Source organism: Rhinoraja longicauda, chromosome 19, assembly GCF_053455715.1.
Source record: "Rhinoraja longicauda isolate Sanriku21f chromosome 19, sRhiLon1.1, whole genome shotgun sequence".
In the NCBI taxonomy this organism is placed as follows: Eukaryota; Metazoa; Chordata; class Chondrichthyes; order Rajiformes; family Arhynchobatidae; genus Rhinoraja; species Rhinoraja longicauda.
Window position 1 is genome coordinate 4989174 of NC_135971.1, and position 22598 is coordinate 5011771.

Sequence of the window (22598 nt, forward strand, 5' to 3'; positions counted from 1 at the left end):
CATCAGCAATAAAAAGGGGCAAGTTTTGTTTTAATATCAAAAAATACTTTTTTCAAGTAATAAGTATTTTTAAAACATTTTCTTTTCAACAAAATGCAGATTGTATTAGATAAAGTTAGCAATCCTACATAAATAAATATTTATTTAAGTTCCCACATATTCCAAAATGCAGATTGTATTAGTTCAAGTTATGAATCCTACATAAATAAATATTTATTTAAGCTGCCACATAATCCAAAATGCAGATTGTATTAGTTAAAGTTAGGAATCCTACATAAATAAGTATTTATTTAAGTTGCTGCATATTCCAAAATGCTGATTGTATTAGATAAAGTTAGGAATCATACATAAATAAATATTTTTGATTAAATATTTTTGATAAAACACAAGACTTGTTTATTTTTTATCACATCAGCAATAAAACAGGCAAGTTTTTTTTTAATATCAAAAAATACTTTTTACAAGTAATAAATATTTTTAAAACATTTTCTTTTCAACAACTCCATCCGACATTTCCAGAGGTTACACATTCAATGCAGATATTCATTTCCAGATTTACACAGAATCCCTTATTTGGAGTCTCTCTCTCTTACCTGTTCTTGTAGCTGTGATAGCTGCACCTTTCTCAGCTTAGCCCCCAGTCTAGTAGACACTCCAGCCATTCCCATGAGGATCCAGCACCAAGCTTGTGATCACCATCTCTTTTATCTGCCCCCTCCAACCTGAGGGACGAAACAGACATAACAGGCATCTCCCTGAACCAATAATACAAAGGACAGCTCAATGCACTGTGCTGCAAAACCCCAATAGGAACGATGCACTCAGAGTCAGTTTGCAAAATCATTCTGGGACAAGGTATCAATTTGAAGGAACATGGGGAACTCCTGGACCATTTGCCATCCTGCAGATCACCCTGAGCCCAGACTGGCAGGCACCATTCAAAGGGAAAGCCTGTGTAATTCTGCAGACAAGGGCTGAGCAATACTGACAAATCTCTGATTCCCTATATTTATTTAAGTTGCTGCATATTCCAAAATGCAGATTGTATTAGTTAAAGTTATGAATCCTACATAAATAAATATTTTTGATAAAGCACTCAGAGTCAGTTTGCAAAATCATTCTGCAAGGTATCAATTTGAAGGAACACCGTGACCATTTGCCACCCTGCAGATCACCCTGAGCCCAGACTGGCAGGTGTTTAAGTTGCCACATATTCCAAAATGAAGATTCTCTTAGATAAAGTTATGAATCCAACATAAATAAGTATTTATTTAAGTTCCCACATATTCCAAAATGCAGATTCTCTTAGATAAAGTTATGAATCCTACATAAATAAGTATTTAGATAAGTTCCCACATATTAAAAAAAGGAAATTGTATTAGTTCAAGTTAGGAATCCTACATAAATAAATATTTTTGATAAAATATTTTTGATAAAGCACAAGAATTGTTTATTCTTTATCACATCAGCAATAAAACAGGCAAGTTTTTTTAAAAATATCAAAAAAAACATTTTTCAAATAATAAATATTTTTAAAACATTTTATTTTCAAAAACTCCATCCGACATTCCAAAATGCAGATTGTATTAGTTCAAGTTATGAATCCTACATAAATAAGTATTTATTCCCACAGATTCCAAAATGCAGATTGTATTAGATAAAGTTATGAATCCTACATAAATAAATATTTATTTAAGTTCCCACATATTCCAAAATGCAGATTGTATTAGTTAAAGTTAGGAATCCTACATAAATAAATCTTTATTTAAGTTGCTGCATATTCCAGCTCTCTCTTGAAATCATCCAACAAACTGGCCTCCACTGCCTTCTGAGGCAGAGAATTCCACACCTTCACCACTCTCTGACTGAAAAAGTTCTTCCTCATCTCCGTTCTAAATGGCCTACCCTTATTCTTAAAATGTGGCCCCTTGTTCTGGACACTACATTGCACGGAACTAAGTGAACTATTTAAAACTATTTATAAATTAAAGCTCGTAGCTTTTTGAGTTTGTTTGTGCTCTCTCTCTCTCTCTCTCTCTCTCCCTCTCTCCCTCTCTCCCTCGAGAGAGAGAGAGAGAGAGAGAGAGAGACAGAGAGAGAGAGAGAGAGAGAGAGAGAGAGAGAGAGAGAGAGAAAAAGAAAGAAAGAAAGAAAGAAAGAAAGAAAGAAAAGGGGGAGAAAGAGGAGGGAGAGAGAGAGTGTCACGCACGCACAAACAAACTCAAAACATTTATGTAGGTTTAGTTGTGATTTATTGACTTCTGTCGTTTGAATGTAGCACGTCCCTGCTCAACATTTATATTCAGTTCCGCACCATGGAGATAAAGAATGTAGATACAAGACAGGAGATGTTGGTTTACATTGAACACACAGCAGGTCACGAGAGATTCATGGAATCTACAAACCGAATTAACCATTCCACATCGACGTAAACTTTATTACTGCAGGTCCGTGACTATTAACATACACAGCGGTGGGACAATTGCTGTCTGTCATCTATATCAACGAATTGATTCAGATGGTGCAAGGAATGATTACTAACTTTACAAATAAAATTTAAGGCAGGTGGTATGGTAGATTGCCAAGATGCATATTAAGAATGACGTTGGGATTTTGATCAGCTGGGGAAGTGGGCGGTGGAATAGCGTGCGGCATTTAGTTTAGATATCTGTGAAGTTTGGGCACGGTGTCTTTCATTTGTTACGGTATTAAGTGCAGATGTTGGGGCGTTTTATCACAGTTTACAAGACGTTGGTGAGGCCACGCTTGTTTGCAGTTCCCTTGCCGTCCACTTGATGTCGCCATTACTCTACATGATTACAATCGAGCCTCCCAGATAGATAGAGAGAAACTGAGGGAGAGATACAGTGAGAGTGAGAGGGGAGGGAGGGGTAAGGGGTGAAAGGTTGACAGAGACAGAGGCGCAGAGAGAGAGAGAGAATAGGGAGGGTAGGAGAGAGAGTCACAGTTCAAAGAGAGGACAGCAGTAAGGGAGAGAGAAAGGGAGGAGGGAGAGAGAAAGGGAGGAGGGAGAGAGAAAGGGAGGAGGGAGAGAGAAAGGGAGGAGGGAGAGAGAAAGGGAGGAGGGAGAGAGAAATGGAGGAGGGAGAGAGAAAGGGAGGAGGGAGAGAGAAATGGAGGAGGGAGAGAGAAATGGAGGAGGGAGATGCCGCATCATTCGCTGTTTTATTTGGTTTGAGGACCATTCTGAAGCCACAATGTTTCTGTTCTCTGAGTGTCATGAGTCTTTGGGTCGTTCCTGCTCAGAGGTGACGAAGGCAGAGAATGTTATTGTCCCGGCGCAAAATCAGACCCACTGCAGGCAAGCAAGGTGTGAATGGTTACCGGCCTCGCCGGGAGTGTGGGGGTGAGGTTGGCAGTCAGTTAAGCCGCGATCACATTGAGCGGTCAAGCGGAGTGGAGGGGCCACTTTAGTGCGAGGTGATCTGTTGAACCAAATCATCAAAGTGTGGACGAACGTCGCCCAGTCTACCTTCAAACTGGGCACCAGAAGCCCTGAGAGGGTCCCTGGAATTTGGGATTGCCTTAGTGAGTGAAGCGGATTGAAGGAAATCAGACAAACAACATGAGGCGGAGAGTTGGAGCTGATGGAGTTTGAAACAATATCCCCTTTGCTGGAATAATGCCGCTCCCAATTTCCATCCCTCAGTATCGCCACAATTCCCAGTCGCCACAACTCCCACACAAGAGATTAGTGTTCAAAATTAGAACACATGGAATTGGGGATACAGTGTTTACATGGATAGAGAACTGGTTGGCAGACAGGAAGCAAAGTGTACAAATAAATGGGTACTTTTCAGAATGGCAGGCAGTGACTAGTGGGGTGCCGCAGGGCTCAGTGCTGCGACCCCAGTTATTTACAATATATATTAACATTTAGATGTGGCAATTAAATATAACATCTCTAAGTTTGCCGATGACACAAAGTTTGGTGGGACTGTGAGTTGCGAGGAGGATGCTATCAGGCTGCAGGGTTACTTGAACAGGTTGGGTGAGTGGGCAGATGCATGACAGATGCAGTATAATTTCATAAATGTGAGGTTATCCACTTTGGTGGCAAGAACAGGAAGGCAGATTATTATCTGAATGGTGTCAGATTAGGAGAAGGGGAAGTGCAACGAGACCTGGGTGTGCTTGTACATCAGTCACTGAAAATAAGCATGCAGCTACAGCAGGCAGTGATGAAAGGCAATGGTATGTTGGCCTTCATTGCGAGAGGATTTGAATTTAGGAGCAAGGAGTTAAGACTGTAGTTGTACAGGGCCCTGTATCCACCTTTATCACTCTCCAGGTTTTGTCCTGCCCCTCCTCTCTTCCAACCTCAACCCCCCCCCCCCCACTCCTTTCAGTGTGAAGATGGGTCCCGACCCGAAACGTCACCTATCCATGTTCTCCACAGATGCTGCCTGACCCGCTGAGTTACTCCAGCACTCTGTGAAACGTCACCTATCCATGTTCTCCACAGACTCGAAGGGCCGAGTGGCCTACTCCTGCAACCTATTTTCTATGTTTCTATGTACGTTCTCCTTGTGACCGCGTGGCATTTCTCCGGGTGCTCCGCCCCCCCCCACACACACCCCAGAGACGTGTGGATTAATCGCCCACCTGTAAATGTCCCCCCATGTCACCTATCCATGTTCTCCACAGATGCTGCCTGACCCGCTGAGTTACTCCAGCACTCTGTGAAACGTTACCTATCCATGTTCTCCACAGATGCTGCCTGACCCGCTGAGTTACTCCAGCTCTCTCTGTGTCTTTTTCCTTTTGTAAAACCAGTATCCACGGATCCTTGTCTGCTGTTTGAAGAGATCTCTGTACCGTGACGCGGAGACGCGGAGAGAACTCAAACACGGGTTATTTTTTAAAGACTTTATTAAACGTCAAGTTAAAGGTGAAGAGTTACAGACGTGAGCGAAGCCACAGCGGGTGATGTGCGCGCCAGCGGGTCGCAGACTGGAGCCTGCGATGTTGTAATGAGGTGTTGCATTTTGTGACGTCGAACAAGGGCAGGACCCACACAGTGAACGGTAGTCCTCTGGGGAGTGTTGTAGAGCAGAGGGATCTAGGAGTTCAGGGGCATGGTTCCTTGAAGGTCGAGTCGCAGGTAGATAAGGCGGTCAAAAAGGCTTTTGGCACATTGGCCTTCATCAGAGTATTGAGGATGGAAGTTGGGAGGTCATGTTGCAGTTTGGGGATTAAATGGGAGCCGTTCAGCGCCGACCTGTTGTCCACCGGGTTTCTGCCCCACAGCCCCTGAGCCCCGCTCCTGACGCCGGTCACGGGACCCGACCCTTTTACACACCCGGAGCGGAACCGGAGCAGATTCTCAGCCAGTGGTCTTTACGCCAAGGCCCGAAGAAAGGATAAAGTTTCTCCGTGAATTTATTCCCAGTGAAGGTGTGGAGATGGGACTTGGTGTCCGCGTCGTAAAATGAAACTGTCCCGGACTCGTAACTGAGATAAACTCCCACCCTCCCGGGGATGGGACGGGCGGGGAGACGGGATGGAGGGGAGGTGACTGCAGCAAACTCGTCATCCCACCGCTTGATGCTCCAGACTAGAGTGTCCGGGGACAGTGTGACCGATCTCTTCCTCTCCACAGACTCTGCGGCGACTCCCAGACTCCAGCGCTCACTCCCCGCCACCTCCACCTCCCAGTAATGTCTCCCCGATGTGAATCCCTCCGATCCCAGCACACACGGATAGACTGTAAACCTCTTCCCGGTGACAGGGAGACTCCTCCGGGTCCCGGCCCATCTCACCCTCTTCCGATCCTCAGACACCTCGAGCTCCGGATTCGCTGTTTCCACATCCAGGGTGACGGAGACTGGGGGGAGAAGCACAGAATCAGAGAGTCCCCGGGGGTCGGGGGGAGACTCGGGCAGCGCGGCCCCGGGACCGGGGGAGGGGCCGCTCGGCCGCAGGCACAGGCGGGCGGACAACTGAAACCCTGCCCGGGGTTTCACCCACAACCACATCGGGTGGACAACAGACATCTCCCCCGGAGTTTTTAATCCAGGGATGGAGAGGGGGAATGTCGTGAGGTGGGGGAGGGTGGACGGGAAGGACGAGTGCGGAGAGTGAGGAGGATTGGGAGATTGCGGTGGGGATGGAGGAACGAAGCGGGTTATTCTGATATGGAGGCAGATCGGAGCAGGTGGATATTGAGGTGAGTGGTAATTTGAGGTTGTTAAAGAGGAGGTAGAGGTGCGTGGTGGGGTCGTCATGATCACAGTGAAAGGGGGGCAGACACGAGGGGCCAGATGACCTGCTCCTGTGTTTTTTGAGTGGAGGGTGAGACAAAGGGAAGGGTGGGTTTGTTAGTCAATTGGAGTGGGTGCAAAAGGGTTTACAACAACTTCATCAGGTCTGAAGGCCTGGGTTATCAGGTGAATTTGGACAGTCATAAGGTCATAAATGAAAGTATTCGAATGAGGCCATTCGGCCCATCAAGTCTACTCCACCATTCAATCGTGGCTGATCTATCGCTCCTAACCCCTTTCTCCTGCCTTCTCCTTATAACCTCTGACACCTGTACTAACCCAGAATCCAGCTCTCTCTGCCTTAAAATGTGGGATCTGGGACCATGGACACATCTGGTCACAGAAGGTTCGAGCCCCCGACCGTTGGAGGACAAAGGGAGAGATTGAACCGTTTTTCACCTTCCATCACAGTGAGGAATGTGGAGGGGTCACTTTGGTGGATGTTTACGTTAAAATGTATTTTGTGCGTCCTGTTGCTTTTTACTGTTATGACTGTATGGCAAATGAAGTTCCTCGTATGTTGCAAAACATACTTGGCTAATAAAGTTTTATTGTGACTGTGATAAGGAGCCGTGTTAGGCGGGTAGGATGAAGCGGACTGGAGTAGCGAGGAAAGGAGGGGACCGCGTGGGATTGGAGGTGTCGGAAGAGGAGTTACAGTTTACCAAGGTACAGAGAAAATATTTTGTTGAGTGCTAACCAGTCAGTAGAAAGACAATACATGATTACAATCAATACGTTTGCAGATACATGATGTGGGAATAATGTTTAGTGCAATGTAAAGCCAGCAAGGTGCGATCAAGGATAGTCCGAGGATCACCAATGTGGAAGATAATAGTTCAGCACTGCTCTCTGGTTGTGGTAGAATGATTCAGTTCCCTGATAACAGCTGGGAAGAAACTGTCCCTGAATCTGGAGGTGGGCGTTTTCACACTTCTGTACCTCTTGCCTGATGGGAGAGGGGAGAAGAGGGAGTGGCCGGGGTGCGACTCGTCCTTGATTATGCTGCTGGCCTTGCCGAGGCAGCGGGAGGTATAAATGGAGTCAATGGCAGGAGTTTCGGGATTTCGGGAGAGCAGGGAGGAGAGTCTGGAACGGGAATGACGGACTGCGCTTCCTGCAAATTGGCATCTGGACCGCGCGCAACTCCACCAACATCCAACAGCAGGGACAAAACTCCTTGAGCTGGAGGGAGACTCCGTGGGGATCTGTGGATCTGTTGCCACGGGGTTTCCGCTTCTGATTTCAAACCCCGTGTCTGGAGAGAGCCGGCCGAGCGGAGGAAACGGTGGGGAAAACATTGCAATGAATAACAATAGACACTGGACAATAGGTGCAGGAGTAGGACATTCGGCCCTTCGAGCCTGCACCACCAATGAATGTGATCATGGCTGATCATTCTCAATCAGTACCACGTTCCTGCCTTCTTCCCATACCCCCTGACATACCCCCTGACTCCGCTATCCTTAAGAGCTCTATCTAGCTCTCTCTTCAATGCATTCAGAGAACTGGCCTCCACTGCCTTCTGAGGCAGAGAATTCCACAGATTTACAACTCTCTGACTGCAAACGTTTTCCATCATCTCCGTTTTAAATGGCCTACCCCTTATTCTTAAACTGTGGCCCCTGGTTCTGGACTCCCCGAACATTGGGAACATGTTTCCCCCCTCTAACGTGTCCAGCCCCTTAATAATCTTATGTTTCGATAAGATCCCCTCTCATCCTTCTAAATTCCAGTGTAACAACGTTCAGCACATCATGCCCACTCTGCTCATTCACCCCCCCCCCCCCTACATCTCCATCGTTTCGAATGCATGTGATCCAATCTCTACTTGTACTCTATCTCCCCCCTGGCTGACCTACAGGGAATCAGGAGGGCTAGAAAGAACAATGAAGGATCCTTGTCGAGTCGGATGGAAGATAATTCCAAGGTATGTTATACAGACATTAAACGCAAGCGATTAACAGTGAAGCGAGGGGGACCCCTGTTGGATAAAGGAGGTATTTCACGCCTGGAACGAGAATAATTTGAATAGTCCCATGTCCAATATTAAATATGCCCTTTACATGCAATGAATTAGGGGCTAGTGGAATCAAGGGATATGGGGAGAAGGCAGGCACGGGTTATTGATTGTGGACGATCAGCCATGATCACAACGAATGGCGGTGCTGGCTTGAAGGGCCGAATGCCCTCGTCCTGCACCTATTTCCTATGTTTCTATGTTTCTAATACTTACAGGTCACGAATAATTATTTATGTTTTACCTCTTTTGACGGAACCAATCGGTTCTCTCAACACCGTGTTCAACAAAAATAGGTGATCGAATTTTCCAACGGCCAAGCTACCGTCTGCTACTGACAACAACTGGTGATCATCACTTATCCTGCATTAATTACACACCCGGTTATAAGACACGCATCAACGATTTCTGGGTTACTTTCCAAAACAGTGTAGAGAGTCTCACCTCCTCTTCTGACGAGTTTCCTCCTGAAATATAAAACATCAGAAAGAACTATTAATTTACACTGAGCGTCCACATCGTGACAGCAGGGATTTCTGCCAAATTATTACAATTTTCCGACAGATCCCAGCACTTAATGCTGGCGCGGCGCCACATCAGTGCAGTATTATGTATTAATTACATGTAAAGTGTATATTTAATACAGGACCGATGGGGCGATTCAACCTCCTCTGGTTCCAGTCGTGAATTACCTCATTTGTCCAACAGGGGTCACCCTCTCTTCACTGTTACCCTCTTACGTTTAATGTCTGTGTAACATGCCTTGGAATTATCTTCTATCGTATTTGCCAAAGATCATGCATTGCCCCTTCAAGCGCGCCCTGATTCGTCTTGCACCCTGTGGGTCATCAAGAGGGGACCCATATCGTCTTCCAACCTTTGTCTCCACAGACATCATGTTGCCACTTGTGACTAGATGTTCATGTCAGACTAAGAGAGGACTTGGCTTGAACAACATGGAAAATATGACAGGCTCAATGTGATAAGTACAACTACACTTCTCAATAAAGATGCAGCCAGTCCTGCGATTGAATGGGGTGTGTTAATGTGAGTGAGGTAGTAATATGGCCCCAGAACATCCTAGCGAGGGAATGTGATCAACCGGAAATAGTTGTGCATGTGGGCACGAACGATGTCTGGAAGAAGAGGAAGTAGATACTGCGACATGAGTTTAGAGAGTTAGGAAGCAGACTGAGAAGTAGGAAGTCGAAGGTGGTTGTCTCTGAACTGCTGCCTGTACCTCGTGCTGGTGAGGGCAGGAACAGAGAGATCGGGGATATGAATGTATGGCTGAGGGGCTGGTGCAGGGAGCAGTGATTTAGATTTCTAGACCACTGGGACCTCTTCTGGGGTAGGGGTGACCTGTACAAGAGGGACGGGTTGCCCCTTAACAGCAGGGGGACCAACATTCTGGCAGGCAGGTTTGCTAATGCTACACGTGTCACTTTAAACTAAGTAGTGGGGGGGGGAGGGGTTGACAAATTGGGAATATGAAGATGGAGTTAAAGGGGAAGCGAACACAGGAGAAATTGCAAAGGACTCTCGAATAAATGGGAAGGGAAGTTCTAGAAGGGATATGAGAGTAAGGTCAGGCCCAATTGTGACCGGGGTGAGAGAGGAGGTGAATAACGAAATTAAAGTGTTGTATTTAAATGCGCGAAGTATAAAAAAATAAAGTGGATGAGCTTGAGGCTCAGTTAGACATTGGCAAGTATGATGTTGTGGGAATCACTGAGACATGGCTACAAGAGGACCAGGGCTGGGAACTGAATATTCAGGGGTACACAATGTATAGAAAAGACAGACAGGTGGGCAGAGGGGGCGGGGTCGCTCTGTTGGTAAGGAATGATATTCACTCCCTTGCAAGGAGTGACATAGAATCAGGAGATGTAAAATCAGTATGGATAGAAATGAGGAAATGTAAGGGTAAAAAGACCCTAATGGGAGTTATCTACAGGCCCCCAAACTGTAGCCTCGACATAGGGTGCAAGTTGAATCAGGAGCTAAAATTGGCATGTCGCAAGTGTAATGCGACGGTGGTTATGGGAGATTTCAACATGCAGGTCGACTGGGAAAATGAGGTTGGTAATGGACCCCAGGAAAGAGAGTTTGTGGAGTGCCTCCGAGATGGATTCTTAGAACAGCTTGTACTGGAGCCTACTAGTGAAAAGGCAATTCTGGATTTAGTGTTGTGTAATGAACCTGATCTGATAAGTGGGCTCGAGGTAAAAGAGCCATTAGGAAGCAGTGATCACAATATGATAAGTTTTACTCTACAAATTGAGAGGGAGAAGGGAAAATCGGAAGTGTCAGTATTACAGTATAGCAAAGGGGATTATCGAGGCATGAGGCAGGAGCTGGCCTGAATTGACTGGAAGGAGGCCCTGGAAGCAGGGAAGACGGTGGAGCAGCAATGGCAGGTATTCCTGGGAATAATGCAGAAGTTGCAGGATCAATATATCCCAAAGAGGAGGAACGATTCTAAAGGGAGTAAGAGGCACCCGTGGCTGACAAGGGAAGTCAAGGACAGCATAAAAATAAAAGAGAAGAAGTATAACATAGCAAAGAAGAGTGGGAAGCCAAAGGATCGGGACTCTTTTAAAGAGCAACAGAAGATAACTAAAAAGGCAATACGGGGAGAAAAGATGAGGTACGAGGGTAAACTAGCCAATAATATAAAGAAGGATAGTAAAAGCTGTTTTATGTATGTGAAGAGGAAAAAATAGTAAAGGCAAATGTGGGTCCCTTGAAGACAGAAGCAGGGGAACAAGGAAATGGCAGACGAGTTAAACCGGTACTTTGGACCTGTCTTCACTAAGGAAGATACAAACAATCTCCCAGATGTTCTAGTGTCCAGAGATCCTAGGGTGATGGAGGAACTGAAGGAAATTCACATTAGGCAGGAAATGGTGTTGGGTAGACTGATGGGACTGAGGGCTGATAATTCCCCAGGGCCTGATGGTCTGCATCCCAGGGTACTAAAGGAGGTGGCTCTAGAAATTGTGGACACATTGGTGATCATTTTCCAATGTTCTATAGATACAGAATCAGTTCCTGTGGATTGGAGGGTAGCTAATGTTATCCCACTTTTTAAGAAAGGAAGGAGAGAGAAAACGGGAAATTATAGACCAGTTAGTCTGACATCAGTGGTGGGGAAGATGCTGGAGTCAATTATAAAAGACGAAATTGCGGAGCATTCGGATAGCAGTAACAGGGTCGTTCCGAGCCAGCATGGATTTACGAAGGGAAAATAATGCTTGACTAACCTACTGGAATGTTTTGAGGATGTAACTAGGAAAAGTGACAGGGGAGAGTTGGTGGATGTGGTGTACCTCGACTTTCAGAAAGCCTTCGACAAGGTCCCCCACATAGGAGATTAGTGGGCAAAATTAGAGCACATGGTACTCCATGACATGGATAGAAAATTCGTTGACAGACAGAAAGCAAAGAGTGGGGATAAATGGGTCCCATTCAGAATGGCAGGCAGTGACTAGTGGGGTACCGCAAGGCTCGGTGCTGGGACCGCAGCTATTTACAATATACATTAATGACTTGGATGAAGGGATTAAAAGTACCATTAGCAAATTTGCAGATTATACAAAGCTGGGTGGTAGTGTGAACTGTGAGGAAGATGCTATGATGTTGCAGGGTGACTTGGACAGGTTGTGTGAGTGGGCGGATGCATGTCAGATGCAGTTTAATGTGGGTAAGTGTGCGGTTATCCACATTGCTGGTAAAAATAGGAAGGCAGAATATTATCTGAATGGTGTCGTTAGGAAAAGGGACGTACAATGAGATCTGGGTGTCCGAGTGCATCGGTCACTGAAAGGAAGCATGCAGGTACAGCAGGAAGTGAAGACAGCCAATGGAATGTTGGCCTTCATAACAAGAGGAGTTGAGTATAGGAGCAAAGAGGTCCTACTTGTACAGGGCCCTGGTGAGACCACACGTGGAGTACTGTGTGCAGTTTTGGTCTCCAAATTTGAGGAAGGATATTCTTGCTATTAAGGGCGTGCAGCGTAGGTTTACTAGGTTAATTCCCGGAATGGCGGGACTGTCATATGTTGCAAGACTGGAGTGACAAGGCTTGTATACACTGGAATTTAGAAGGATGAGAGGGGATCTTATCGAAACGTATGATTATTAAGGGGTTGGATACGCTAGAGGCAGGAAACATGTTCCCAATGTTGGGGGAGTCCAGAACCAGGGGCCACAGTTTAAGAATAAGGAGTAGGCCATTGAGAACGGAGATGAGGAAAAACTTTTTCAGTCAGAGAGTTGTGAATCTGTGGATTTCTCTGCCTCAGAAGGGAGTGGAGGCCAATTCTTTAAATGCATTCAAGAGAGAGCTATATAGAGCTCTTAAGGATAGCGGAGTCAGGGGGTGTGGGGAGAAGGCAGGAACGGGGTACTGATTGAGAATGATCAGCCATGATCACATTGAATGGCGGTGCTGGCTCGATGGGCCGAATGGCCTACTCCTGCACCTATTGTCTAAATCATTTATTTGGAGACACAAGGTGCTGCATAGAGTGAAATCGTGATCAGGCCAGCCAGCATCTGAGGAGGGAAATGTACACATAACGTTTCTGGACAGGAGCCTCTTTAAATCTTCTGGAATAGATGTGGGAGGTGAAGGGAAGAAAGTGGGGCAATAAATGGCAAGCGATAGGTGAAGCTGTGTGATGACGGACATATGACAGACTGATGGATATGCCTGCGGCTGATGGCGAAGGGCAGAAAACTTGCTACTGAATTGGAATCTGGTCAGGAAGATAAATTGGGAATGCAATGGAAGGGATGGGGTGGAAATCAACAGGAGAGAATGTGTTGGGTTCCCAGTAGGATGGGTTGGGGGATCTGCGGTTGGAGAAGGGGAAGCAACATGGTGACGGGGACTGGGGATGAAAAGAAATGCCTTTCGGAACAGTTGCAGGAACAGGGACGTCTGAAGGGGATAAGGTTTACATGTAACAGGAGAATACAAGTTACATGTCGTTGGGTTGCCGTCTGCTCAAAATATGAGGTGTTCGTCTTCACTACCGACTGGTTTGTTTCAATCAGCCCTGAATTATTGGGAAATTAATCGCAAACTGTCACCCACTGTTTTGTCATTGAATCAAATTGAATTTGTAACTCCCTACCTTCAGAAATATCAAACTGTCCGTTTGGTTCATCCGCTCCTGCAGCTTTAAGAGTTTCTCTTGAATAGAGTTTATCTCCTCTTGAATCGCTCGTAGATTATTCTCCATTGGATTTAGAACCCTCTCCTCGTCTTCCCGGAGATCCTTGAGAAAGAGCCGCTCTTTCTCATTGAGAATCTGGCGCAGTTCAGCAAATACCGATGTGATGTAGGTCAACAGTTTCTGTGACTGTTCCTGTCAAATGAAAGGTGAAGGTCAATATTATCGAGCCTGGAATCTAAGACAATAGCATAAGATCAGAGAAGGGAAACTGGAAACCTTACCCGGACTCCAGAAATCTTCTCTTTCTGTTGCAGCTCCATTTCCTCCACCGCTGATTTATTTTTTGTGAGAATCTCCAAGGAAGTTTTAATCTGCTCCTGGGATTGAGATTCAGATTCAGTCAGTGAAAGAATTAGACCAGACGGAACCAATGAACCGTGGACACTGAACTACACATGAAGAAATGTTTACAAACATCCATAAACTGTTGAAGAACTCATCGTGTCAGGAAGCGTGGAAAGCATTGACGGGATCGCTCAATGTCAACATGGAATTATGAAGGGGAAATTATGCTTGACTAATATTCTGGAATTTTTTTGAGGATGTAACAAGTAGAATGGATAAGCTAGTGCCAGTGGATGTGGTGTAGCTGGACTTTCAAAAAGCCTTTGACAAAGTCCCACACAAGAGATTAGTGTTCAAAATTAGAACACATGGTATTGGGGGCACAGTGTTTACATGGATAGAGAACTGGTTGGCAGACAGGAAGCAAAGTGTACAAATTAATGGGTCCTTTTCAGAATGGCAGGCAGTGACTAGTGGGATGCCGTAGGGCTCGGTGCTGCGACCCCAGTTATTTACAATATATATTAACGATTTAGATGAGGCAATTAAATGTAACATCTCTAAGTTTGCAAATGACACAAAGTTTGGTGGGACTGTGAGTTGCGAGGAGGATGCTATGAGGCTGCAGGGTTACTTGAACAGGTTGGGTGAGTGGGCAGACGCATGACAGATGCAGTATAATTTTCATAAATGTGAGGTTATCCACTTTGGTGGCAAGAACAGGAAGGCAGATTGTTATCTGAATGGTGTCAGATTAGGAGAAGGGGAAGTGCAACGAGACCTGGGTGTGCTTGTACATCAGTCACTGAAGATAAGCATGCAGCTACAGCAGGCAGCGATGAAAGGCAATGGTATGTTGGCCTTCATTGCGAGAGGATTTGAATTTAGGAGCAAGGTGTTAAGACTGCAGTTGTACAGGGCCCTGGTGAGACCGCACCTGGAGTATTGTGTGCAATTTTGTTGTTTTAATTCGAGGAAGGACATTATTGGTTTTGACGGATTGCAGCGTTGGTTCACCAGATTAATTCCCGGGATGGCGGAACAGAGGTATGATGAAAGTGTAGGTCGATTGGACTTGTGTTTGCTGGAATTTAGAAGAACGAGAGGGGATCATAGAAACATAAATTTCTTGGAGGATTGGGCAGGGTAGATGCAGGAAAATGTCCAGAACCAGGGGCCACAGTTTACGAATAAGGGGTAGGCCATTTTGGACTGAGATGAGGAAAACCCTTTTCACCCAAAGAGTTGTGAATCTGTGGAATTCTCTGTCACCGAAGGCAGTGGAGGCAAATTCACTGGCTGTTTTCAAGAGAGAGTTAGATCAAATTTTAGGGCGAATGGAATCAAGGGTTGTGGGGGAAAAGCAGGAACGGGATATTGATTTTAGATGATTCGCCATGATCATATTGAATGGCGGTGCTGGCTCGAAGGGCCGAATGGCCTACTCTGCACCTATTTTTCTATGTTGCTATGTTCTACGTATCAGCAGAGAGCCCCGGCTCTGTCACCTGCAATGACTGCTGGAGTCTCTGCATGGACGTGAGGGAGAAGGTACAGGGACAGGTGTTTCATCTCCAGCGGTAGCTGGGGCAAGTACCTGGGGAAGGGCTGGTTTGGGCGGGAGGCTGGGTGAACCGAACAGTCGCCGAGGGAGCGCGGTCCGCAGAAGGCTGAATGGAAAAATCATCAGCGAATCAAACTCTGTCCGCTTTTACCTGGTAGCTTTCAACAGCTTCTTGAATCGACATGAAGCGATGCTGTCTGTGTTCCCGCGCGTCCACGCAAATCACACACACCAGTTTCTTGTCGGTTTCACAAAACAGCTTCAGTTCTCCCTGATGTTCCTCGCAGTGAAATTTACTTTCCTTCCCTCCCGTGTTCAGACTCAGTGCTTGAGCTTTCTCAGCGATACTCGCCAAGGCCCGATTTACTTTGAGGGTGCGGTCTGCCGACACCTCTCTACATTCCGGGCAGGAGTTTCTCCCCTCCTTGTCCCAACTCTGTGTGATACAGGAGCGGCAGAAGTTGTGCCCGCACTCCAGTATAACCGGATCGCTGAAGAAATCCAGGCAAATCGGACAAATCGCGTCTTCAGTTAAACTCTGGATCTGGTGTTTCGAAGCCATTTTTAATTCCAAGAACTCCCTGGTTCAAAACGCTCCGCCTTCAGGGAGCGGCGGACCCGCAGGTGTCAACGACACGCCCTGCAGTGCGCGGGGAATTGATTCTGTGCTGAATACTGTTGTTTTGCTGCGAGTGTTCAGCGTGAAGGGCCTCTGGCAATCTGCCACTGATTACACACCAGCAAGAGGCTGGCAACACGTTAAACGAGTCTGAATGTGTCAATAACCGGGCGGACGAGCGCCGGGCAGTCTAAGGAAGGGCGGAAACGAAATGGGAGATGTATTGTTATCTCTACGTAGGGCGTGAAACGGTGGTTAAACATCAACTTAGAGCGACTGCTGGTAAAATAAAGTCTGCAATAAAATCGGAGTCCTGGAGAGAATGTTGTGTTGTGAGGTGACAGACGCGCGACAGTCGCTGAGATTTGGTTGCATAAAAAGTAGGAAAGAGAATACTCTGTTACTGCGTGCAACACATTCACCTTCTCGGTGAAAGTCGTCTTGTTGAAAGAAACAGCAAGCACATGTGACACACGTGCGTGTGTCTGTGGGTGTGTGTGTGGGTGTGTGTGTCTCGGTGGGTGTGTGTGTGGGTCTGTGTGTGGGTGATTGTGGCTGTGTCTGTGTGGGTGTGTGTGTGTGTATGTGTGGGTGTGTGTGTGTGTGTATGTGTCTGTGTGGGGGTGTGTGTGTGTCTGTGCGTGTGTCTGTGTCTGTGTGTGTGTGTGGGTCTGTGTGTGTGAGTGTGGGTCTGTGTGTGTCTGTGTGTGGGTCTGTGTGTGTGAGTGTGGGTCTGTGTGTGTCTGTGTCTGTGTGTGGGTGTGTGTGTGTGGGTGTGTGTATGTGTCTGTGTGGGGGTGTGTGTCTGTGCGTGTGTCTGTGTGTGTGTGTGGGTGTGTGTGTGTGTCTGTGTGTGGGTGTGTGGGTGTGTGTGTGTCTGTGTGTGGGTGTGTGTGTCTGTGTGTGTGTGCTTGTGTTACAGTTCTTGGCCTTGTAATAAAAAATAGACAACACATTAATTGTGTGGCTGAGCTTACTTACCCCAGTCTAGTAGACACCGGCACTCCAGCAGTTGTCTGGACACACCCAGTGTGTGGGTGTGTGTGTGGGTGTGTGTGTATCTGTGTGTGTGTCTGTGTGTGGGTTAGCTGCGAGGGGGACGCTAGGAGGCTGCAGATTGACTTGGATAGATTAGGCGAGTGGGCAAATGCATGGTAGATGCAATATAATGTGGATAAATATGAGGTTATCCACTTTGGCGGCAAGAACAGGAAAGCAGAGTATTACCTGAATGGTGGAATTCTCTGCCACAAAAGGTAGTTGAGGCCAGTTCATTGGCTATATTTAAGAGGGAGTTAGAAGTGGCCCTTGTGGCTAAAGGGATCAGGGGGTATGGAGAGAAGGCAGGTACAGGTTACTGAGCTGGATGATCAGCCATGATCATATTGAATGGTGGTGCAGGCTCGAAGGGCCGAATGGCCTACTCCTCAACCTATATTCTATGTTTCTATGTTTCTATGTCATTGTACCTGCTTGCTTCATCACCCACAGAAAACACTGCCCCTCACATTCCCAATGAACCTGACCCCCCCCCCCCCTCCCCCCTATCCCGGTAACTGTGTTTGTGTTGTCATTTGTGAGCGGAGCACCAAGGCACATTCCTTGAATGTGCACATACTTGGCCAATAAACTTATTCATTCATTCATGAAAAGGTAAGGCTAAAGGTGAAAAGAGTCAGAAAGGGTGTCAGATGAGGAGAGTAGTGAAATGTGAAGCTGCAGGGAGGGCTATGGATACGAGAGTCAGTCTGAAGAAGGTTCTCGACTCAAAACATCATCTATTCCTTTTCATGCTGCCTGACCCGCTGAGTTACTCCAGCACTGTGTGAAACGTCACCTATTCCTTCTCTCCACAGATGCTGCCTGACCCGCTGAGTTAGCCGAGCATTTTGTGTCCACATTCATCAGTGAAAATGTCATTTAGCTTAGTGATACGATGCAGAAACAGGCCCTTCGGCCCACCGGGTACGCAGCGACCAGCGATCAGGCCGCACTAACGCTACCCTTCACACACACAAGGGACAATCTCTAATTTTACAGAAGCCAATTAACCTACAAGCCTGTCGGTCTTGAGAGGTTTGGAGGGAATAATGTCGGTAGTAAAGAAAGCAAACTCAATGCTAGCATTTATTTCAAGAGGGCTTGTGTACAAAAACAGGGGGTGTTATGCTGAGGCTCTATAAGGCACTGGTCAGGCCCCATTTGGAATATTGTCAGCAATTTTCGCTGTACTCGCTGGAGTTTAGAAGAATGAGGGGGGACCTCATTGAAACTTCACAGAATAGTGAAAGACCCGGATAGGGTGGATGTGGAGAGGATGTTTCCACTAGTGGGAGAGTCTAGGACCAGAGGGCACAGCCTCAGAATTAAAGGACTTTCCGTCAGGAAGGAGATGAGGAGGAATTTATTTAGCCAGAGGGTGGTGAATCTGTGGGATTCTTTGCCACAGACGGCTGTGGAGGGCACAAGTCAGTGGACTTGGTCTCCAAATTTGAGGAAGGATATTCTTGCTATTGAGGGCGTGCAGCGTAGGTTTACTCAGTTAATTCCCGGAATGGCGGGACTGTCTTGAAAGACTGGATCGACTGGTTTGTATAGACTGGAATTGAGAAGGATGAGAGGAGATCTTATCGAAACGTATAAGATTATTAAGGGGTTGGACAGGTTAGAGGCAGGAAACATTATCCCAATGTTGGGGGAGTCCAGAACAAGGGGCCACAGTTTAAGATTAAGGGGTCGGCCATTTAGAACTGAGATGAGGAGAAACATTTTCAGTCAGAGAGTTGTGAATCTGTGAAATTCTCTGCCTCAGAAGGCAGTGGAGGCCAATTCTCTGAATGCATTCAAGAGAGAGCTAGATAGAGCTCTTAAGGATAGCGGAGTCAGGGGGTATGGGGAGAAGGCAGGAACGGGGTACTGATTGAGAATGATCACATTGAATGGCGGTGCTGGCTCGAAGGGCCGAATGGCCTCCTCCTGCACCTATTGTCTTTTGGATATTTTTAAGGCAGAGATAGATAAATTATTGGTCAGTGCGGGTGTCAGGGGTTATGGGGAGAAGGCAGGAGAATGGGGTTAGGAGGGTGAGATAAATCAGCCGTGATTGAATGGTGGAGTAGACCTGATGGGCCGAATGGTCCAATTCTACACCTATCACATATGACCTAAACCGGAGATCCCGGAGACAACCCACGCAGGTCACGGGGAGAACGTACAGATTCCATACAGAGAGCACCCGTGGTCAGGATCGAACCTTGGTCTCTGGCGCTGTGAGGCAGCAGCTTTACCGCTGCGCCACCATTGTACATCATGATGTATCTATCTGTACGTCGTTGGTGAGACCACAGTTCTAGCGCCCAGCTACAGGGAGGTGACATGGTGCTGGAGGTTCTGAGAGGTTGCAGAAGGGATAGACCAGCTTGGCACGGGCACAGTGGGGGTTAGGTTACAGGGAGCCACTGCACAGGGTAGATCCCTACTCGGGGGATGAGGGGGATTCTTGTTGAGGTGTATAAAACCATGAGGGGCGTTGGTAATGTGGATGGTCACAGCCCTTTTCCCCAGGGTGTGGTGGTCTTAAACAAGAGTGTAGATGCAATAAACTGGAGTAACTCAGCGGGTCAGGCAGCATCTGTGGAGAACATGGATAGGTGACGTTTCACAGAGTGCTGGAGTATCTCAGCGGGTCGGGCAGCATCTGTGGGGTACATGGATAGGTGACGTTTCACAGAGTGTTGAGGTAACTCAGCGGGTCAGGCATCATCTGTGGGGAACATGGATAGGTGACGTTTCACAGAGTGCTGGAGTAACTCAGCGGGTCAGGCAGCATCTGTGGGGAACATGGATAGGTGACGTTTCACAGAGTGCTGGAGTAACTCAGCAGGACAGGCAGCATCTGTGGAGAAAAGGAATAGATGATGTTTTGAGTCGAGAACCTTCTTCAGACTGACTCTCATATCCATACCCCTCCCTGCAGCTTCACATTTCACTACTCTCCTCATCTGACCCCCTTTCTGACTCTTTTCACCTTTAGCCTCACCTTTTCATGAATGAATGAATAGGTTGATGAATGAATGAATAAGTTTATTGGCCAAGTATGTGCACATTCAAGGAATGTGCCTTGGTGCTCCGCTCACAAATGACAACACAAACACACAGTTACCCGGAGAGGGGGGGGGGGGTCAGGTTCAATGGGAATGTGAGGGGCAATGTTTTCTGTGGGTGATGAAACAGGCAGGTACAATGACATAGAAACATAGAAAATAGGTGCAGGAGTAGGCCACTCAGCCCTTCGAACCTGCACCACCATTCAATATGATCATGGCTGATCATCCAGATCAGTAACCTGTACCTGCCTTCTCTCCATACCCCCTCATCCCTTTAGCCATAAGGGCCACATCTAACTCCCTCTTAAATATAGCCAATGAACTGGCCTCAACTACCTTCTGTGGCAGAGAATTCCACAGACTCACCACTCTCTGTGTGAAGAAATGTTTTCTCATCTCGGTCCTAAAAGACTTCCCCCTTATCCTTAAGCTGTGACCCCTGGTTCTGGACTTTCCCAACATCGGGAACAATCTTCCCGAATCTAGGCTCTCCAACCTCTTAAGAATGTTTCTATAAGATCCCCCCTCAGTCTTCTAAATTCCAGCGAGTATAAGCCTAGTTTATCCAGTCTTTCTTCATATGAAAGTCCTGCCATCCCAGGGACCAATCTGGTGAACCTTCTCTGTACTCCCTCTAAGGCTAGAATGTCTTTCTTCAGATTAGGAGACCAAAACTGTACACAATACTCCAGGTGCGGTCTCACCAAGGCCCTGTACAACTGCAGCAGAACCTCCCTGCTCCTATACTCAAATCCCCTCGCAATGAATGCCAACATACCATTCGCTTTCTTCACTGCCTGCTGCACCTGCACGCTTGCTTTCAATGACTGGTGCACCATGACACCCAGGTCACGCTGCATCCCCCCTTTTCCTAATTGGCCACCATTCAGGTAATACTCTGCTTTCCTGTTCTTGCCGCCAAAGTGGATAACCTCATATTTATCCATATTATACTGCATCTGCCATGCATTTGCCCACTCGCATAATCTATCCAAGTCACTCTGCATCCTCCTAGCATCCTCCTCGCAGCTAACACTGCCACTCAGCTTCGTGTCATCTGCAAACTTAGAGATATTGCATTCAATTCCCTCGTCCAAATCATTAATATATATTGTAAATAACTGGGGTCCCAGCACTGAGCCTTGCGGTACCCCACTAGTCACTGCCTGCCATTCCGAAAAGGACCCGTTTATTCCTACACTTTGCTTCCTGTCCGCCAGCCAGTTCTCTATCCACATCAACACTGAACCCCCAATACCATGTGCTTTAAGTTTGTACCCCGATCTCCTATGTGGGACCTTGTCGAAGGCCTTCTGGAAGTCCAGATATAACACATCGACTGGTTCTCCCTTTTCCACTCTACTGGTTACATCCTCGAAAAATTCTATGACCTTGTTGTGTTGCAGGTCTCCACACTGCGGCTCTGTGCGGAACAAGAACGTCGGCCACCGTGGGCTCGGTCACCACTGTCAATAGACAATAGACAATAGGTGCAGGAGTAGGCCATTCAGCCCTTCGAGCCAGCACCGCCATTCAATGCGATCATGGCTGATCACTCTCAATCAGTACCCCGTTCCTGCCTTCTCCCCATACCCCCTCACTCCGCTATCCTTAAGAGCTCTATCCAGCTCTCTCTTGAAAGCATCCAACGAACTGGCCTCCACTGCCTTCTGAGGCAGAGAATTCCACACCTTCACCACCCTCTGACTGAAAAAGTTCTTCCTCATCTCCGTTCTAAATGGCCTACCCCTTATTCTCAAACTGTGGCCCCTTGTTCTGGACTCCCCCAACATTGGGAACATGTTATCTGCCTCTAATGTGTCCAATCCCCTAATTATCTTATATGTTTCAATAAGATCCCCCCTCATCCTTCTAAATTCCAGTGTATACAAGCCCAATCGCTCCAGCCTTTCAACATACGACAGTCCCGCCATTCCGGGAATTAACCTAGTGAACCTACGCTGCACGCCCTCCATAGCAAGAATATCCTTCCTCAAATTTGGAGACCAAAACTGCACACAGTACTCCAGGTGCGGTCTCACCAGGGCCCGGTACAACTGTAGAAGGACCTCTTTGCTCCTATACTCAACTCCTCTTGTTACGAAGGCCAACATTCCATTGGCTTTCTTCACTGCCTGCTGAACCTGCATGCTTCCTTTCATTGACTGATGCACTAGGACACCCAGATCTCGTTGAACTCCCCCTCCTCCTAACTTGACACCATTCAGATAATAATCTGCCTTTCTATTCTTACTTCCAAAGTGAATAACCTCACACTTATCTACATTAAACTGCATCTGCCATGTATCCGCCCACTCACACAACCTGTCCAAGTCACCCTGCAGCCTTATTGCATCTTTCTCACAATTCACACTACCCCCCAACTTAGTATCATCTGCAAATTTGCTAATGGTACTTTTAATCCGTTCGTCTAAGTCATTAATGTATATCGTAAATAGCTGGGGTCCCAGCAC

The 22598-nt window shown here is 46.8% G+C and overlaps 1 long non-coding RNA gene across 1 annotated transcript in view; it reads right to left on the reverse strand.

Annotated features, from left to right (window-relative positions):
- The window catches only part of LOC144603077 (uncharacterized), a 92843-nt gene that overhangs the window by 42354 nt on the left and 27891 nt on the right, over positions 1 to 22598 (reverse strand). The gene's annotated exons all lie outside the window — the stretch shown is intronic.